Genomic DNA, 19297 nt, shown 5'->3' with positions numbered 1-19297 from the left:
TTGATTTATTGATGTGTTAGGAAGAAAAGTATCCCATAGTTACTGTATGACACTTTCTGGGACAACATTTTTATGACAAAAATTCAACTGGTGGGTATATAAAAAATAATGATGAGAGAAATCTGTGCATGGTATAAAGATGTAAGTGTCTTCATAAATCTCTGAGAAGTATAAGTATCTTTGAACAGTAATCAAGGAAGCAATGTACTCTCAAAATGAGCATATAAATAAGGTCTTGTACTCATATTTCTAAATCTGGGTTTGATAATCTTTATAATGAAGCCGTCTGAGCCTTGAAATTTTTATAGTTATACCTTCATGAGTACAAACACTCACTTTTATATTTTATTCAGGAGACACTTACTGAACACCAACCATATATAAAGAAATGTGAAAGATTTAAAAAATTGTCTTAATCCCTGCTATCAAAAAATTTTAGTAGCATAGAAGGAGAAATAATATGTGTACTCAAGTCATTACAGAGAAAAAGCGTTGCATCTTAAGTGTCGTAAGATATTAAAGTGCTCTAAGTTTAGTTCTGAGATTTTTTTAAAAATGTGCATTGGAATTCAGGAGGTTATGGGCAAGGCCCAGGCATGTTTATTTTAAAAACAGAACAACAAAACAAAACAAAACAAAAAAACCACCTTTTCTTCTCTGCCTGACCTTAAAATATAGGCATTTTTCTGAATTCTTAACTGGGTCTCCTTTTCTTGTCACTGTACGAGTAGTATTACGCTTTCAAAAGTTTTGCATTGTGAGGAAGCGCACATAAAAGTGTGAAGAGGCAGTATAAAATTAATATGAAGTGATACAGCTTATGGCAAACTAGAGAGACCGTTCAAATTCGGTTTCAAACAATCACATTCAGTTTTATAAAAGACATTCTTTGTTCAGACAAAACAAACCTGTTGACATTTGGCCTAGAACTCAAGAATTGTGATTTTATATTCTCTTTAAACATTGCATTCTCTCCCCATTATTTTGATTGGCATATATATTTTCTAATTCGAATATAGCACTAATTATTCAGTACAGAGTTCTTGGTACCTACTATGTATTAAGTTTTATACAAGTTATTGAACATAAGGCGGGTCCAGACCAATATAGACCCTGCACTATTGGAGCTTGAGACCTAGCGATAAATGGTAAATGATTCCATATGAATAATGCTTTGGGGTTGAGGCTGAAACCTAATGTTCTAGTCATAGACATTCCTGTGAGGGAATTGTGTGCAGAGTGAAAGAGCTTGGGTCTTCTGAAGACGATGTGGAAAACTGAGTTTATTTTTAAATGAAAATGAGATGGAGAGTGGAAGGAGAATACCATGGAATGCCAGGAGCCACATTTTTCAAGGTGCAATGGAAAGCAGTTGAATGTAAAACCCCCCCCCCCCCCATGCTCTGTGGGAGATCCTTCCTTGCCTACCAATAGCTTGGGTATCAAGTTACGACGCAGCCTTAGTTTCAAATATTGACAACATGAGATATTTTAAAACGTCATTCTTATTCCCAACTGATTCCTCTTTTCCAGGAGAATCTAGGCTGTTTGAGGTAATTTGAGGTCCTGTAGTCAAAAGCAATGAGACAGGCAAGAATCCTAAGATGATCCCATAATGTTCACGAAAACATTAATCTAGATCCTCCTATGAAGGGATTTTGCAGATGCGATTTAAGTCCCAACTCAGTAGACTTTAATATAGGGAGATTATCTGTGTGGGTCTGACTTAATCAGTAACCTTTAAAAACAGAGAGTTGTCTTTGGCTAGTTATGTAAGAGAAATCAGAGGTTTGATGGAAGATAAAAGAGAGCATATGTAAAGGACTTCAGAGTGGTCTCTAGCTGTTAGGAACCACCCCCAGTTATCAGCTAGCTAGGAAGCTGCAAACTCAGACTTACAACCACAAAGGAATGAATCCTTGCTTCAAAAATGAGCTGACCATTTCCCCCCAGCGCCCCCAGATGAGAACTCAGTCCTGCTGGTGTAGTTTTGGGATGTAGATGAGATTTGCTGAGGTGAGCCCGGAGCTGACGACCAAGAAAGAATTCTTGAGATGTCTTTGGTGCAAAAAGGTGGTTTTATTAAAGCCAGGGGACAGGACCCACGGACAGAAAGAGCTGCTGCACCGGGGTGGTGAGGGGTGGCTGATTATATACTTGGGAATTGGGGGAGGTTTTCTGAATGAATTTTCATGTGCTAAGAAGGACCTACAAGATACTGGAGGCCTTGCGTTGTCAAGGTAAAGTTTTTCACCTTAGCAAGGCATTAACATTAATGCAGTTGGGAGCTTCCTGGAGGAATGTCCCATATATGCCCCAGGAATGGGGGGAGGGGGTTGTGGGGTGTCAGGTTGTGCTTCGTCCTCAGCTTGCCTTCTGCTCGCTCATCACCGCTGATATCCTTATTTCCCCTTGTGATATCTTTACCAGAGGATAAAGCGGTTCTGAGTCAGACTTTTGACCCATAATACTATATTTTCCCTTAAGCTATTAAGTTTGTGGTAATTTGTCAGAGGGCAATAGGAAACAGGAAGCATGGTCTCGTTTCACTTTGATCTTTCTATCCTCCTCCTCCTGTGAGTAAGTTGCATCTGGCTTCTCTAGGTATTAGGCAGGAGATAAAGGTGGGTAGGAGAGTGGAGAGGAAAGATGACGTGTTTTTTTTTTTTTTTTAAATGACCCAAGTCCAGCTGCCTTTCCAGACTCATGTGAAAAAGAACCATTCTTTTTTTGCCAAGTGGTTATTAAAGCTTGAAAGATGAAATATCCAGCCTTCTGACTTCTGTCGATGAGAAGCAGGCATCGTTTTCTGTGATCATGAATGCTCCAAACCCCTGAGGACACATGCCAGCTATTCCCAAGACCTTTCTTACTATTCTATCCTCCCAGTGCCCTAAAGGAATAAGGCGAAGGCTACCTTTCCTTGTCAGAGGCACTTCCAATTTCTATGAGTGATTCTTTGGGTCCCACTCATATTACCGGGGAATGGAGCATTACCCTTTCCCATGCAGAAGAGAAAAGAAAAGCCAGGACTTGTTCTGCATTCCTATGAATTCCTGTTAACCTCTCGCTTTCTCTTGCATAGGCTAGAATTAGGGGATGACTAGGAATATTGGAAAGATCAGTTTGGTACCTCGTAATATTTTGCAGGGGCACTTCTAGGTGATCTCTCTACAGATTGTTGGGCTACTTACTGCCTATTGTCCTTAGATTTGGAAATTCTATTGTGAGTTAAGAGTAAATTTATCATTTAAAATCCTATACTAATCATTTTTACTGAAAGAGTAACATGATCTGATTTATGTTTTTTAAAGATCACTCTACTTAGTGGGGGGTAATGGGATTGAACCTTCAACATAAGTTAGGTGACCTTGAGGGTAATATAGGCCTTGCTATTTAATGAGTGATTCATGGAATAGCAGGATCAACTTACCTGAGACCTTGTAAGAAATGATGAATCTTGGCTCTATATGAACCCACTAAAGTAGAATATATATTCTAACAAGATCCTCTGGTAAATATGTACACTTATTAGAATTTGTGAAGAGCTTGGATATGCAGATATGATACTTGCTTCGGCTAGGATGATGGGTGTAGAAATGAGGAGGAGGGAATTGATAAAAAATATATTTTTGAGACAGAATTTCCTGATGATTAGAAATCTCAAGCTTCAATTTCATGATGGTGGCTCATGACATTTGTGAGAGGAAGATGCCTAGTAGAAAGGATGGGTGAGAGTTCCCATGTGGTCACATCGAGTTAAAATAATTAAGAAAACATTTTGGGGCACCTGAGCGACACAGTCAGTTGAGTAACTGACTCTTGATTTCAGCTCGGTTCACAATCTCATGGGTGGTGAGATCAAACCACATGTGGCCCTCTGCGCTCAGCGTGAACTCTGCTTGAGATTCTCTCTCTCTCTTTCCTTCTGTGCTTCCCCTTGCTTGAGCAATCTCTCTCTCTCTCTCTCTCAACAAATAAAACCTTAAAAATACATTAAAAACTTGTAAAGAAAATATCTTAATTGCTGTACCCCAACTCCTGCCTATCTCCCATTACCACTACTAGTGTTATCTTTCTGCTGCATCTAACTCTCTAGTTTAGAAAGTATGATTAGTTTGACCTGAGTAGGTCATTCATATGGTCTTTCTATTTTTAAAATGAAATATAAGGTCACTTTTCCCAAAAGTGTGATTTTATTGTTTTTTTTTTCATTATTTGCCAATTTTATCCTGATAGTCATGATTTATTTAATGATAACTCTTTCCCCCATTGCTTCTTCTCTTTCATGAGCTAAAATTATCGTCCAAATAAGAGAAATATGTTTTATATCCTCATTTTAAAGAGTGTTAAACTTTTAAAAGGAAAACAACCAAGTGATTGTTTAGAAAAAGAAAACAAAGCAAATACAAAAGAAATCACTTCTGTGTCTAACATAATCTTCATTTTCTTTTTGTACAGCTTTCAAAATCAATGGCAACAATACAAAATCAGTCCTATTTCTGAAAGGGTTAGTAGGCAATTTGTGAATACCCATTGGTAAGTGTGGGTAATCATCTCTAATTAGGATATATTAGACAGTACATCTTTTTAATTGCTATGTGTTTTCTGGCGTCCTGGTCAACAAAGAAGAAATACTGATCTAACGCCTAAAGAACACAATACATCACCATTGCCAGGGCAACATCATTGGGAATAAATCCCAAGGCAGACCGTCATAAGGATTTTGTGATTTCCATGATAGCTAAAGTAAAATTAAAAAGTGATTCTCTGAGGTGGGCTACGAAAAGTCTGCAAAATACTATCAAATACCCCTTTCAATGTGCATTACTTTATTAATAATACTGTGTATTTAATGAGTTTTCCTCTATGGGGGTTTCTTTTTGTTTTGAGCTGTATTAAGAATAAAGATGGAAAAACCTGGTTCAAACAACATGGTTATAGTCATTTTTTTTGAAATTTAAAAATAATCAAAAGTAAAAATCCATTTTTTTAAGCCTAGTTCTAAATATTGCAATATCAAACATTTGTAGGGGCACTATTCATATTCTAATTTAAAGATGGAGGAAACAAAGGTACAGAGGGGCTAAGTACCTTGCTTAAGGTCATCCTACTAGTAAGTAGCAGAGCAGGAATTTAAACCCAGGCAGTCTGTTTCCTGAACTATATTCTTAACCTTATGTTAAAACTGCCTCAGCTGCATAAGCAAGAAACAAACACAGACATTCTGTACACAAAGCAGATATAGGATCATTTCTCTGTTGTCACAAAAATTTGTTCTCTCTTTTTTGAAGTGTTCAGAGTGATTTGCATGTCACATTAGATAAATTTCCATGATTATATGTCTATCAATCTCTCTCCTTAGCAAGAAACATGTAAACACACACAGTTTGCATGCCTTAAAATTATATAAATGAGTATCTTTGATCATGATTTAATGATTGTAAATAATACTTATATAGCCATTTCCTTGGAGTTTTATCTCTTGATTAGATGCAATAAAAATCTTTGCAAATATTTTTGCTGAATAATTTCCACTATGATAATTTAGTGGGGCTGGGTTAGCAGTGAGAAGAGATAGTAATCTCCAATAGAGTTGACTATAATCTTTTAAACATTTACATTATGTTTACGAGGATTGCTAAGGCATAAAGCACAGGCTAGCTTAGGATCATATACATGATAGATGTTAAACAAATCTACTTCCCAAAATATCTACTAACTTTGAGGTAATGGTTTCCTCCTCCAAGTATACAGCGCTTCTCAGTGGGCTCCCTATTAGCACATTTGATGGGGAAATTCATTCTGGATAGCTCTGACATATATTGTAAGACATTTAGCATGTATATCCCCTGGTCACTGCAAGCTGATGATAATTAAAACTGCCCTCACCCTCACTTTTGCAAATGACCCTGATGGAGAACAACCAAAGGAATTAGAGGAAAACCATTTCTACCACTTAGCTATCCAGCCTCTTCTCCTTCCTCATACACAAGAGACAAATTTGAACACTCCATAGGGGGTACTTTAAAAAATGAGGAAAAAGGCCTATTAGATATACTGAGAAAAGACAAAGGGAAGCAAATGATAAAGCCTCCTCTGAAGAAAGGCACTGTGGTTCAGACATGATGGATCTCCCTCATGACAGATGTGGTTGGATAGAGACAGCATATTAATGGTCATATTTGGACTGTGATTTGTTGGCTGTAGTGCCCTTTTTTCAAGTAGTTTGTCCTTACAAGTGAAAATTATAAAAAGGGTATATAGTCATGAAGCATCTTCCAAAGAAGCAAGCTGTACACAACAGCATCCCCACTCTCTATGAAGACTTCAGGCTTATCACAGTCTCCTTGCTTTGTACATCACAGCTAGTTGGTTGGTCATAGGTTATTTTCTTCTAGCGTTTGAGAGCTTAATTCTTATTAACTGATTCACTTCATTGTACTTGGAGCATAGTGAGTAGCACTTTGAGACATAAATATTTTCATTTGTATTCTGAGAAGTATGATATTATCTCTAATTCAACGTCTCTTTAAAACTAAAACATTAAAAAAAACATAAAACATTGAGTCTATAGCTCAATTTAAAATTAAGCATAGTCAGTGTGATTCTCAATTTAATTTTTCCTAATGTGAAATTATCATGTATAGAGCATTTAATGCAATTATCATCTACATAGGTTAAATTAGTCATGGGCCAATACGTCAAAATTTCTTTTGTCATCTTAAACTGTTATTGGGATTTACCTAACTTTTCACAGATTCTAAGCTCACAGTAATCAGGAACTGTGTTTTATTCTCCCTTATAATACCCAGGGCCCCTGGCACAAGGACAGGAATTAGAATATTCAACATATATATTTTATTTGAAATATTTGTATTTCCCTTCAGCTTTTAGACATGACATGCAAGAATTATCTTCTGTAAAATCTCTTCACTCTTTTGCACTCATTTACAACCAATTATTAAGACATCTACGTTCTGTGTCCGTAAGATGTATAACATTGTGATTCACCAGCCAGCTTCATTACTACCTTTGGCATTGTCTTCTTTTTGTTAAACAAACTGCTAAGAGATGAAGTAGTAAGAGTATTAGAAAATACATTATCTGTAGGAGCTATTGTTATTGAGGGCAAAAGGGAAGGGAGTTTATACATTTCTCGGAAATATTAATAATTAAAGATTCCCTTAAATTAGAGTCACCTTGTAGCTGAAGCCACATGTTAAAAAAAAAGTTTTTGCCATGGCTTCTCTTTGAAGCTATATTATAACTTAATTGTAAGTGCTATGCCAATTCAAGATGTCTAAAATGTATTTATTGTGATGAGTTGACAAATGGTCATTTTTCAATTATATTAATTTAGCTAAACTACTGATAATGATGCTGTCAATAAAACTTTTTTGTTTCCTATATACAAATCACAACTAAATTCTAATGCACTAATGCCTTAGAAACTGCTTACTTAAAAAAACCAGTATCATTAAAATGCACGAGGGGTATTTTTTGGTAACATCGCCTAATTATTTTAAGTTTTAGAGAATGAAAGTGCTGTCCTGAATATTGAATAAACAAACAGGAATTTTATATTCCTACTGGCTGTTAGGGCTTGCCTTAAGCAAAATTGTGAACATACTAGAAAGGTCAAAAGGCACCAGTTGCCATTATGAGAACATATGCATTGGTTCTTCAATACTTGTGCTAATGATTTCTCTGCTTGGGATGGTCTCTGGTTTAAATGTCATTTTCTCGTCCAATCTGCCACGTCATTATCCAAGCTACCATGTCTGTGTCATATCTGCTGAGTCTTTCTGAAGAAACTAATATAATAAACATTAGCTAATGGTTTCACTGCAGAAATCCATTACCCCGTTACAGGAAACATATTTACTCATAGAGAGAAGCTTAGTGGAAGCCTAACCGTTTGTTCTTCCCTTCCTGTTAAATTTCAAGAATGACTAAGTAGCTGGCACCCTCAATTTCCCTTGTAAAAGAGAGTGACCAGAAATAGGGTCCTTCCCACAGTTGGTCAGGTTCTTTGTCACCTATCTAGGCTGCCATGCTACAACTATTGGACTGGGAACCTGCACCCTAGCCAATGACGACCATTCCTAAACTGTCTTGTAACAAGAATGCTGCGTAATAGAGAGTGACCAACTGATACAATTAAATGACATCACTTGAGGAATTTGAATATGAAGCAGAGAGAGTAAGGGGGAACCATAATAAAAGCCAAGGGAAGGAAAGAATAGCCATAGAAGCAAAAATGAAGAAAGGAGAACAAGTGAATTACCGTCGCCAAGTCCCTGGAGTAGGACTATTAGATGTTTTCTGTTGAAAGAAAAATAAGCTGACTAGGTCACTAAGGCTGACAACTGGTGCTCCAGAACTAGTGCTGCATCCTCAATGGCAAAGTGTACTGATCGAATTTTTCCATCGTGACACTTTCTTGGGTTCCCTTCTTTCCATGTAGCTTTATAATAAAACCCTTTTATATGAGGTACTTCTGCATCACTATTCCATTGTAATCTGTAAAATCTCAGCTAATAAAATTCTTCCAACTGTTTCTTTCACCATTCCGTAGGTTTTATAGTATTATCTCTGCAAATGCATATAATTTTATACCAGAGCTCATGAGAGTCTGGCTGGATACCTGGGGTTGTTGCCTCTACTCACTTTATCTTTAATTTACAGTTCCAAAGTCCTGGTGCTTTGGACTGAGGCTTGTGCTTGTTTGTTTTAACCTAATGTTAATTAACCTAGTGCACACGTACAGAAACAGCGCGTCTATTAAACACTGCTCTTATCTTTATTCTTGTTTCTGAATCTCCATTTGTATCAGTAATACTTAGTAAATTCTTGAGAAATATAGAATGTGATTTTTACTTCCTTCAGAAGGAGAAATTTTCACCCATATCCACTTGGCACTCAGCTTAAGTGTGTACTGTACATTTTTTTAAAAAATATTTATTTATTTATTTGAGAGAGAGAGAGGGAGAGAGTGAGGGGAAGAGCAGGAGAGAGAGAGAATCCTCAAGCAGACTCCCCACTGAGTGCAGAGCCCCACCATGCTGGGCCCAATCCCAGGACCCTGAGATCATGACGTGAGCCGAAATCAAATGTTGGTGCCTAACCGGCCGAGTCACCCAAGGACCCCCTGGGTACTATACTTTCTGAGGGCTTTCTCTGACTTGAGGAGTATACTCAGCCCCCTACATGCAGCATGTGGAAGTATAGGAGACAGGACATACCCCGGAGCAGCTCTCAACAAATGATGAATGAGAATTGGCAAATAGATGCACCATCTTCCTGGCCTCTCGGGTGGAATAATTTTCACCCAATAATTTAGATAGATGATAGATAGATGATAGATAGATAGATAGATAGATAGATAGATAGATAGAAATGGAGATAGTTTCCCAGATGTTCCCAGTGAAACAGAGTCCCACTTGCTGAAAAAAATGATATTTGCTTACTAATACCCTGATTTTCTTATCTTTCTTGTCTTCTTTCCTCGTTACCCTGCTGCTACTTCCTAGAATTGCCTCAAATATTTGTCTCAGGATCTGTTTCTGGGGAACCCAACTTATGATACTTACTCCATTCCAATGTCATTTTATAGTTGGAGCTTAGGCGAAGCTCCCATATATAAATTTTATATCATTTTCCTATTTTAAGAGTAACAAGTACATCTTCAGATAGTCTAAAATGAAAAGATGCAGTTGGCAACTTGTAGACTCTCTCTCACATATAAGCAAGCATCTTTCAACACTAGTTTCACTGAAGTATAAATACATGCAAAGATACATCTTAACATTTGCTTTTCTGTACTTTATTAAAGTTAAATTAGAATATGTATTTTCTAATTTAGGTTATCATCTATAGAAAGGACATCCTAGCGGGGTAACTCACAGCTATGCCTACTCCAATTGTCTCAGTAACTTAAAAAAAAAATGTGTATGTATAGTTCCAACGTCCTAGAACTTGTTATTGAGCAAGTGTTAAGTGACATGTTTGTCTTATATAAATATATAAGGAAGAGAATTTATGAATCTGGAATAGGTTACAATTGTTTATAATGACGACCTCAAAATTATGTTGAAGTACATGGTAAGCTATTTTGTGAAAATGACTTCTAATTATATATTTTATCAACTTTATTGAGAAACAAATGTCATATAAGAAGCTGTACTTATTTAAAACTATTCAATTTGATAAGTTTTGATCCATTGTATAATGGTGAGACCATATCTACAAGTAAGAAAATGAACATATCTGTCAGTACCATTTTTTTTTGTCCGTGAGTTATCTCTGCCCCGCTTCTCCCCTCTTTAGTAAAAAACTCATCTGCTTTCTGCCCATCTAGATCACTAATGGTTTTCCAGAACATCTTATAAGTGAAAGTGTACTCTTTATGTCAGGCTTCTTTTACTTGACATAAATGTATTGGGATTAATCACGTTGTAGCACGCATTGATAGTTTATCACCTTTTACTGCTGAGTAGTACTACGTGATATGGATACACCACAGTTTGCTTACCCATTCACCTGTTGGCACGTGGGTTGTTACTAAACTTTTCGGCTATGATAAATAAGCTGCTCTGATCAGTCATGGACAAGCCTTTTGTATGAACATATGCTCTTACTTATCTTGGGTAAAATCCAGGAGAGGAATGGCTAGATGGTATGTTAGTTATGTGTTTTTCAGATGCATTATATTTAAGAAACTTGCAACTGTTTTCCAAAGTGATTGTACCATTTTATATTCTCAACATCAATGTATGAGAATTTCAGCTCCCTTTCTTCTTCTTTTCTTTTGTATGTTTTCATTTTTAATTTTTTTTTACCTTAGGGTTTTGTTTTGATTCCACATACAGTATTATATTAGTTTCAGGTGTGCACTACAGTGATTCAACACTTCCTTGCAATCCCTGGTGTTCATCACACAAATGTATTCCTCAATCCCGATCACCTATTCAAACCATCCCCCCATCCCTTCCCCTCTGGTAACCATCAGTTTGTTTTTCATACTTACTTTGTCTCTCCCTGTCTGTCTGTATCTCTCTCTCATTTTACTCTTTGTTTTTTGTTTGTTTAAATATTGTATTTATTTATTCATGAGAGACACAGAGACAAGAGAGAGGCAGAGACACAGGCAGAGGGAGAAGCAGGCTCCATGCAGGGAGCCTGACATGGGATTCGATCCTGGGTCTCCAGGATCATGCCCTGGGCTGAAGGTGGCATTAAACTGCCGAGCCACCCAGGCTGCCCTCTTTGTTTGTACTCTCAAGCTCCATCCATGTCATTGCAAATGGCCAGATTTCATTCCTTTTATAGCTGAATAATATTCCATTGTGTGTGTGTGTGTGTGTGTGTGTATATATATACCACATCTTCTTTATCCATGCATCAATCAATGGACACTTGGACAGCTTCCATATCTTGGCTATTGTAGGTAATGCTGCTATAAATGTAAGGATGCATGCATCCCTTTGATTTCATGTTTTTGTGTTCTTTTAGTAAATACCCAGTACTGCAATTGCTGGATCATAAGGTAGTTCTATTTTCAACTTTTTGAGGAATCTCTATATTGTTTTCCAGAATAGCTGCACCAGTTTGGGTTCCCAGCAAGAGTGAACAAGCATTGCTTTTTCTCTACATCTTCAACACTTGTTGTTTCTTGCATTGTGGAGATTAGTCATTTTGACAGGTGTAGGGTAATATCTCATTGTAGTTTTGACTTGCATTTCCTTGATGATAAGTGGTGATGCACATCTTTTCATGCGTCTATTGACCATCTGAATGTCTTCTTTGGAGAAATGTCTGTTCATGTCTTTCACCCATTTTTAAATTGTAGTATTTTGGGGGGTGTTGAGTTTCATAAGTTTTAAAATATTTTGGATACTAGCCCTTTATCAGGTATGTCATTTACAAACATCTTCCAGAGAATTCCAGTTCTATGTACTTATCAACTTGTGGTAAACTCAATCTTATTTATTTGTTTGTTTGTTTATATTTTAGCAATTCTTATAGATATGTAGTGTTGTCTCACTATGGTTATAATTTTCAATTACCAAATAACTAGTGATGTTGTCTATCTCTGAGTCCATTTGCTGTCTATATATCATTTATCTATCTATAACCTATGTAATTTATCTGTAGGGTTTTTTTGAAGTGTCTATTCAAATTTTTTACCCATTTAAAAAATTGGATTATGTCCTTCCTGATTATTGAGGTTTCATGATTCTATATGTATTCTACATAAAAGTCATTTATCAATATTTTATTTGCAATTTTCTCCCAATCTGTGCTTCTCATTTTCTTAATATTTCCTTTAAAAGAGTAGAAGTTTTGAGGGTGCCTGGGTGGCTCAATTGGTTGGGCATCTGCCTTCGGCTCAGGTCATGATCCCAAAGTAGAGGAATTGAGCTCTGCATTGGGCTTCCTGCTTGGTATGGAGTCTGCTTCTCTCTCTGCCCCAACCCCACTTGTGCTCTCTCTCTCTCTCTCTCAAGTGAATAAATAAAATGTTAAAAAAAGAAGAGCATTCATTGAATTTTAATTCAATGAATCTGAAGAATGTTTTCAGAATATAACCACCAATTTCTCCTATATTTACTCTATAACCTTCATAGTTTTTAATTTTAAATAGGGGTTACGATTCATTTTATATAGTTGTGTATGCTATAATTTGTGTAACTTAAGTTTATATTATATTCCATACTCACATGTTTTAATACCATTTGTTGAAAAAACTATCATTTCTTCATTGAATTGCCTGTATCTTTGTCAAAAATCAGTTGTCTACAATGTTAGACCTATGCTTGAACTATACAATTCTTCTGATTAATTGTGATATTATTAATGACAACACTATACAGTCTTGATTATAAAAGCTTGAAATAGGAAGTCTTTGTTTTGCCTTTCTAAAATTGTTCTTTGTATTTCCATATGATATTCTAAAAAAGAGAGCCTGCTAGATTTTTGGTTGGGATTGCATTAATTCTATAGATCAATTTGGAAATAATTTTCATCTTAGTGATATTGAGTCTCTAACCTACAATCAAGGTATATCTCTCCATTAATTAGGTCAGTTTCTCAGCAACATCTTGTTTTTCTGTGCAAATCTATCACAGTTTTGTTAGGTGTCTCTGGAGCTTTTTCAAATTTCTGGTTCTATTTTTAAATTTTATTTTCTGATTTGTATTCTGATAGTGATTGTATAACTATAATTAATTTTTCATATTGATCTTCTATCTTGGGACTTTGTCAAACTCAGTTATAGTAGTTTATCAGATTTTCTATAGAGACGATCACATTGTCTACAAATAAAGAATTCCACTTTTTTCATTCCAATCTGTACTCATTTTTTTTTTCTTACCTTATTGCATGGGCTTGGAGCTCCAATACAATGTCAACTAGAAGAGGTAAGAATGTCTTGTTACTGACTTTAGATGGAACACATTATTCATTCAACATGAAGTAAGATGTTACCTGCAGGGATTTCATAGGTACTTTTTATCAAATTGAAGAAGTTTCTCTATAGTTTTTGTGTCATATATGACTGCTTTTGGTATCAAGATAATGCCAGCTTCATAAAAATAGTTGGAAAGTACTATTTTCTTTTCTTTCTTTTTTTTTTTTTTGGTAAGAGTTTATGTGGAATTGATATTATTTTTTTCTTAAATGTTTGGTAAAATTCACCAGCGAATCCATTTTGGTTTGATTTATTTCTTTGTTGGCAAGTTTTTGACCAAATATTCTATTTTTTAATAGATAAAATATTTCCCCTTGAATGAGCTTTTGTTTTTTGAGGAAGGATTTGGCATTTCACCTAAGTTGTCAGACTTACTAGCATATAGTTTTTCATAATACATTCTTATCATTTTAATATCTGTAGAATGTCTAGTGAAGTCTTCCTTTTATAATGATCAATTTGGCTAACAGCTCATTAATTTAATAATATTCTCAAGGACACAATTTAGTTTCAATGATTTTCTTGTTTGTTCTTTTTCATCTATTTCATTTATTTCTGCTATGATCTTTTAAAGTTTCTTTATTCTGTATACTTTGGGCATATTTTTTAATAGTTTCTACGATTCTCCTTCAGGTTTTGAACAGATTGGATATAACTGTTATAATTCTTATAATGTTTGCTAACTCTAGCACATGTGTAGTTCTGGATTGGCTTTTTCCTACTGTTTTGCATGCTTGGTAATTGTGAATGTTCCCTCTTGAATACTGGATATTCTTGTATTTCTATAAATAGTTTTTAGCTTTCTTCTGGGACTCAGTTAAGTAACTTGAAAATTGTTTTGTCCTTTAAATTTTGCTTATAAGAATTGTTGCAAATGTGCAGAGCAGTACTCCCCATTATTGAGTTGACCCTCTTGTATACTGTACTGAATGCCCCATGCATTGTGAACTATTCTCTCCAATACTATGGAATAACACAGAGCTCACAACATTTGTATACCTTCTCTCAAGGATCAGTAGCCTTCATTTTCTGGTATTTGGCAACTTAAAAATAAATATTTTATGTATTCTATGTGATAGTGGTTTGTTTCAGTGAATAGAGTAAATCTGGTCATTGTTGTTCTGTCTTGACCAGAAATGGAAATCTGGCATATTTTAAATGCTCATTTACTTAGAAAATGTGAATAATTGAATATTACATTAATATCTATAAGCTTAAATGCAGGTATTCCTTTAACATAATTTATTCTTAAAAGTCTTAAATGAAGTTAAATTTTGCATGTAATCAAGATGTTGTTATTTGTTTAAGTCAGACAACATTTGTGGGGTGCCTGGGTGGTTAAGTGACTGCCTTTGGCTCAGGCTGTGATCCCAGGGTCCTGGGATTGATCCTTATATTGTGCTCCCTGCTCAGTGGGAAACCTGCTTCCCTTCTCCCTTTGCCACTCCTGCCCCTTGCTTGTGTGCTCTCTCTGAAATAAAAAATAAAATAATAAAATAAAATAAAATAAAATAAAATAAAATAAATAAATAATAAATAAAATAATAATAAAATAAAATAATAAAATAAATAAAATATTTTAGGAAGTCAGATGTCATTGTGAAAAGTTTCTTTGATAGTTGCTATTTTTCTTTTATTTCTTACTTTCTCTTTGGGTTGCAGTTTCAGAAGTATAATCCACGATTAATAAGGAAGTAGAGGAAATAAACTTTCTGGGATTGTAAATCATTTTTTACTAATACTAGTCTAATCCTATAATAGAAATAACGTTAAGTATATGCTATATATGCAGTCATTGAGTGACCTAAGAAAATGTAGATAGAAATTCTCATTTAACAGTTTTGACAATTCATTTGCATTTAACTCAAATCTTTGTACAACTTGTTTTTGTAGGAGTAAAGACTGTTTTTTTTTCCTGATTATTAGTTTTTTAATACATGCAGAGGAATATTACCAGTAAGAGCTTCCTTTCAACTCCTTATGCTGGAGGTATAGTATGAATACTTTATTACTTGTCGACAGATTGGCTTGTAGACATGTTTCTGTGTTTCCTGTTTAAAACATTATGTCTCCCAGAAATATATTTGCTAGCTAGAGGCAGTTTGACATGTGCACATCTCTTACTGCCTATAGTAATAAGCAACACCAAATGTAGACGGGCAAAATGTGACATCACAAGAGCAGAATATGAGAATGAGCATTCTAAGGCAAATATCACATTCATTTCTCTCATTTCTAGTAACACATAATGTCAACAAGAAGCTCAATAATTTAACTCAAATTGGAAAACACCAACTGAGTAAATACTTTAAAAAATAGTCTTATTTGGGGAAACAATATTGCCTGTAACTAAAAAACTGAAGGTGTGTGTCAGATTTTGACAGCATATTTTCTGGTATACCTCTTCAAACGTAAAATCTAATTATGTTCACCCTTTCCCATGCCATTTAATCCCTCTCCTTGATATATCCTGTTTCCCCAACACTATAATGAAAACTAGAGTTCATGGCAAAACTCAAGCTTCTCTGAGCTCCCTTACCTCTCATTAGTTGAATCCAACTTTGTCAAATTTTATTCCTCCAGCCCTCTTCTGTAGCTCAAGTGAAATTCAGGCATCTATTGATATAAAAAATGTAAAGGAAATAGCAGTGTAATTTCTTCCCAAAGGAAATATAGTGCAGTTTAATAATATATTGGGAACATGTGGCCAGGTCAGTCTGTTATTTATCTTTTTGGTTAGGCTACTTTATTTAGAAGTCAGCAGAAATAAAGCTAATAGTGTTATATATAGGATCATTCACTTACCATTTCCTAGCTTCTGTGTGTGAAACGAAAAAAAAAAAAAAAAAAGGAAGAAAATTATTTTGCATTTTTTCCCATTTGATTTGCATTTGCTTGAAATTTACCTGATAGAAATTAGAAATAAAATGGATAGTATTTTGAAAAATACTGAAGTCAGTTTCCATATGGAATAATGGAATATAATTTCTAGTATTAAACTTCTTAAAAAATAGAATGGGCTGCCCAGTGAATCAGTGAAAAAACTGCCAAAAGAAATTTTTAAAGTGCTTGTCATATATGCTGTAGAAGGAAGGACTTGGTCTTTGGAAATCTCTGCTGTCTCATAAAACTTTTTCTTTTAGAACCTATCATCGCATTCCTTTATTAATATTAAATGGATATATTTCTTAATTTCTTACTAAGATGTAACTAGAGAGTTGGTTACATGTTTTATTCATTTTTTTCATCACAGAGCCTTGCTCATATCAGACTTTCAATAAACAAAATATAATTTAATAATAGTAATAGTGTATACCATTTATCAGATAATATGTTGTACATTTAGCATTGATTATTTCATTGAATATTTATGAAAAGCCTATGAGGCAAGTGCTATTCTCACTAATTTTCATCAAAGCAAATAAACATTGGGGAGTTTAAGTGAATGCACATACGAATTAATATATAAATCAATTATAAAATATATAGATAAATGAATGTATAAATGGGAAGTTGGACTAGATATTATATTAAATATATTCTGTGTGAACATAAGAACTTAATATTCTATGTCTATGAATATAAGAGCTACGTATTAAAGCTTAATAAAATGCTTATATATATAATTATTACCACCCCTTTAATTTATCCTTTTGTAATTATTTGCATTGCTTTTCACAGGTATCATGCATCAATAATTTCATATTTGTTTCTATGAAAACCAAGGAGATTGGAACGTGTAAAGATAAAGTACGTAGAAATTAATACAACATTTCATATTCACATTTACCAACAGACTTTTTGGCTTTACTCCTAATTAAATTCCTTTCAGTAAACATCTAATGGGCCCCTGCAAGGTACTGAATAATACAATGAAACATTCTTATTACTTAGAGATGTAGGTTGTAGACTCATTGAAATGGTCTCTCTTGGAGTTATATGTGACATCAAATAGCCCTGCTGATTTGTTTTTTATTGGATTACTGGTTGCTTGGTATTATTAAATAGCAAGGAAATGATTCTCTACTGAAGACCAGTGTGATACCCTCTGACACAATGGAAAAAATGTAACTTTGTAGTAATGTTGATCTACCCCTAAGGAGGCTTTAGATATTTTTATTTTTCCTGTGATATTAAGCATGTGAAATTATAGTTTGAAACTTGGAGGATAAGTTACATATGATTTTTGAAGGTTGTCGTTTTCGTCTTCAAGTGTTTTTCACCTATTTTCTTCTATTTCAGGAGGAACTAGATTATTTGAAGGCAAGAACATATGCACAGACATCGGTTACAATTCAATGAAGGCATGAGTAGGGAAGAAACGGAAATTTGTCAGAAAATGGATTTATTAAGCAAATACCTTAATGCAATATCAATACGATCATTAATGTTGGTTCTGCTGTCAAAACAGTCATAATCTGAAATAAATCTACAAACTGAGACTTTTGCCACCTTGTAACAAACATTTGTTTCAAAACCTAGTGGTACTTTGGGAATATTATAGCTTTACACTGGAAATTCACAATTCTGTCCCTTATTTGTTCTGTGAACTTGGTTTATTTTTTAAACTCATCGAGTCTCGCTTCTTTTTAATCTCTAAATTGGCAAATACTTTGCACCTAATGAAGCTGGGTTAACAATCAGAAAACGAATGTAAAGATTTACTTAGCAGAGTGCTAAATATGTAGCTGATATTAATGAATGGTATAAGTTTATAGCTTTATTTGTCCATTATTCAAATCTTACAGCACTTTCTAATTCAACCTTCCATGAAGCATTTTTTTGATTCAGTAAACCAGTATGCAGTGATAATACTCTTATCTCTTTTATAATATAAAATCTGTGCTAAATGTATTTAATTATTATTCTGTTTTCTCATGAATTATTTATAACTCTTTCATGTGCATCAGACTCTCAATAAAAAATATGTAATTTAATAATAGTAAGACTAGTGTATACCATATAGGTTGCTTATTAAACTGCCACCTACCAATCTGCTTCTTTTTTGGTCTCTCCTTACATTATGTGTAAGGAGGCAGGTTTGTAAACCAACAATTAGTGAACTTGCCGAGAGACCAAAAGCAATGGGCCTTGGGAAGGAGGCATCCAAGGGGAAATCCCGAGTTGGCCATCAACCGCTGTGTGGGGAGGGCGGCCTATATTGCTTGTGCTTGTGGACAGCAGTGTGAACATGGGGACACGTCCAAAATGCCAGCTGGTCTAATGCACCTGTTTGAGGAACTGTGCAGAGTTGAGTGCAGAGAAGAGGAATGGGTGGCTGCTGCTGCAGGCTGGCCTCTGTCGTGGACAGTGTAGCTGGCTTCTAATCCCCACTAGAGGCTGCAGCTCAAGTTAGAAAGTTGGATGAGGAGGTGAAGTTAGAAAAGGATGTGCGGGTGTCCACGACTCTAGCTTTGGAGCTGTCAGGCAAGGTGAGAGAGCTGGGTAATAAGTGGAGAGCTTAACGCGCCCTCCACCAAGTTAGGAAGGTGCAGGCTGCTGTGGATGAAGGGCCAAGTGCTAGGACCAAGGCTGATTGGAACTTCAGAGGTGGGATCCCTGGGAAAGTGAGGACAATGAATGGAGGATGTTGTGATTGACAGTGAAACAGACCAGTGCCCTGTGCCATTGGACCCCTACTCCGAAGGAAGGCAAAAGCGAGCAACAGCTCCAGCCAGCCAGGTGGCCCCCAATTCAGGAAATGTTTTGATGAGAGAATATACTCGCACTGAGCTTACTGATAGAGCTGCCGAGCCCAGAAAAAGGCCAGGGCAGATATCCAGGCATGGTAAGTATGGCTGGGGAGGGGGATGGCATTTTTCT

General features: G+C 35.3%; 1 long non-coding RNA gene across 1 annotated transcript; it reads left to right on the top strand.

Moving 5' to 3' along the window:
* The first annotated feature begins 15372 nt into the window (after positions 1 to 15372).
* On the top strand, positions 15373 to 18313 carry LOC125755213 (uncharacterized). Its single transcript, XR_007411086.1, has 3 exons — positions 15373 to 15463; positions 17156 to 17224; positions 17717 to 18313. It is a non-coding gene; the product is annotated as an uncharacterized LOC125755213 (long non-coding RNA).
* Positions 18314 to 19297: the final 984 nt, after the last annotated feature.

Source organism: Canis lupus, chromosome 6 (assembly GCF_003254725.2).
Source record: "Canis lupus dingo isolate Sandy chromosome 6, ASM325472v2, whole genome shotgun sequence".
NCBI lineage: Eukaryota > Metazoa > Chordata > Mammalia > Carnivora > Canidae > Canis > Canis lupus.
The sequence above is the reverse complement of the archived record's forward strand: the minus strand, read 5'-3'. Positions and strand labels throughout refer to the sequence as shown.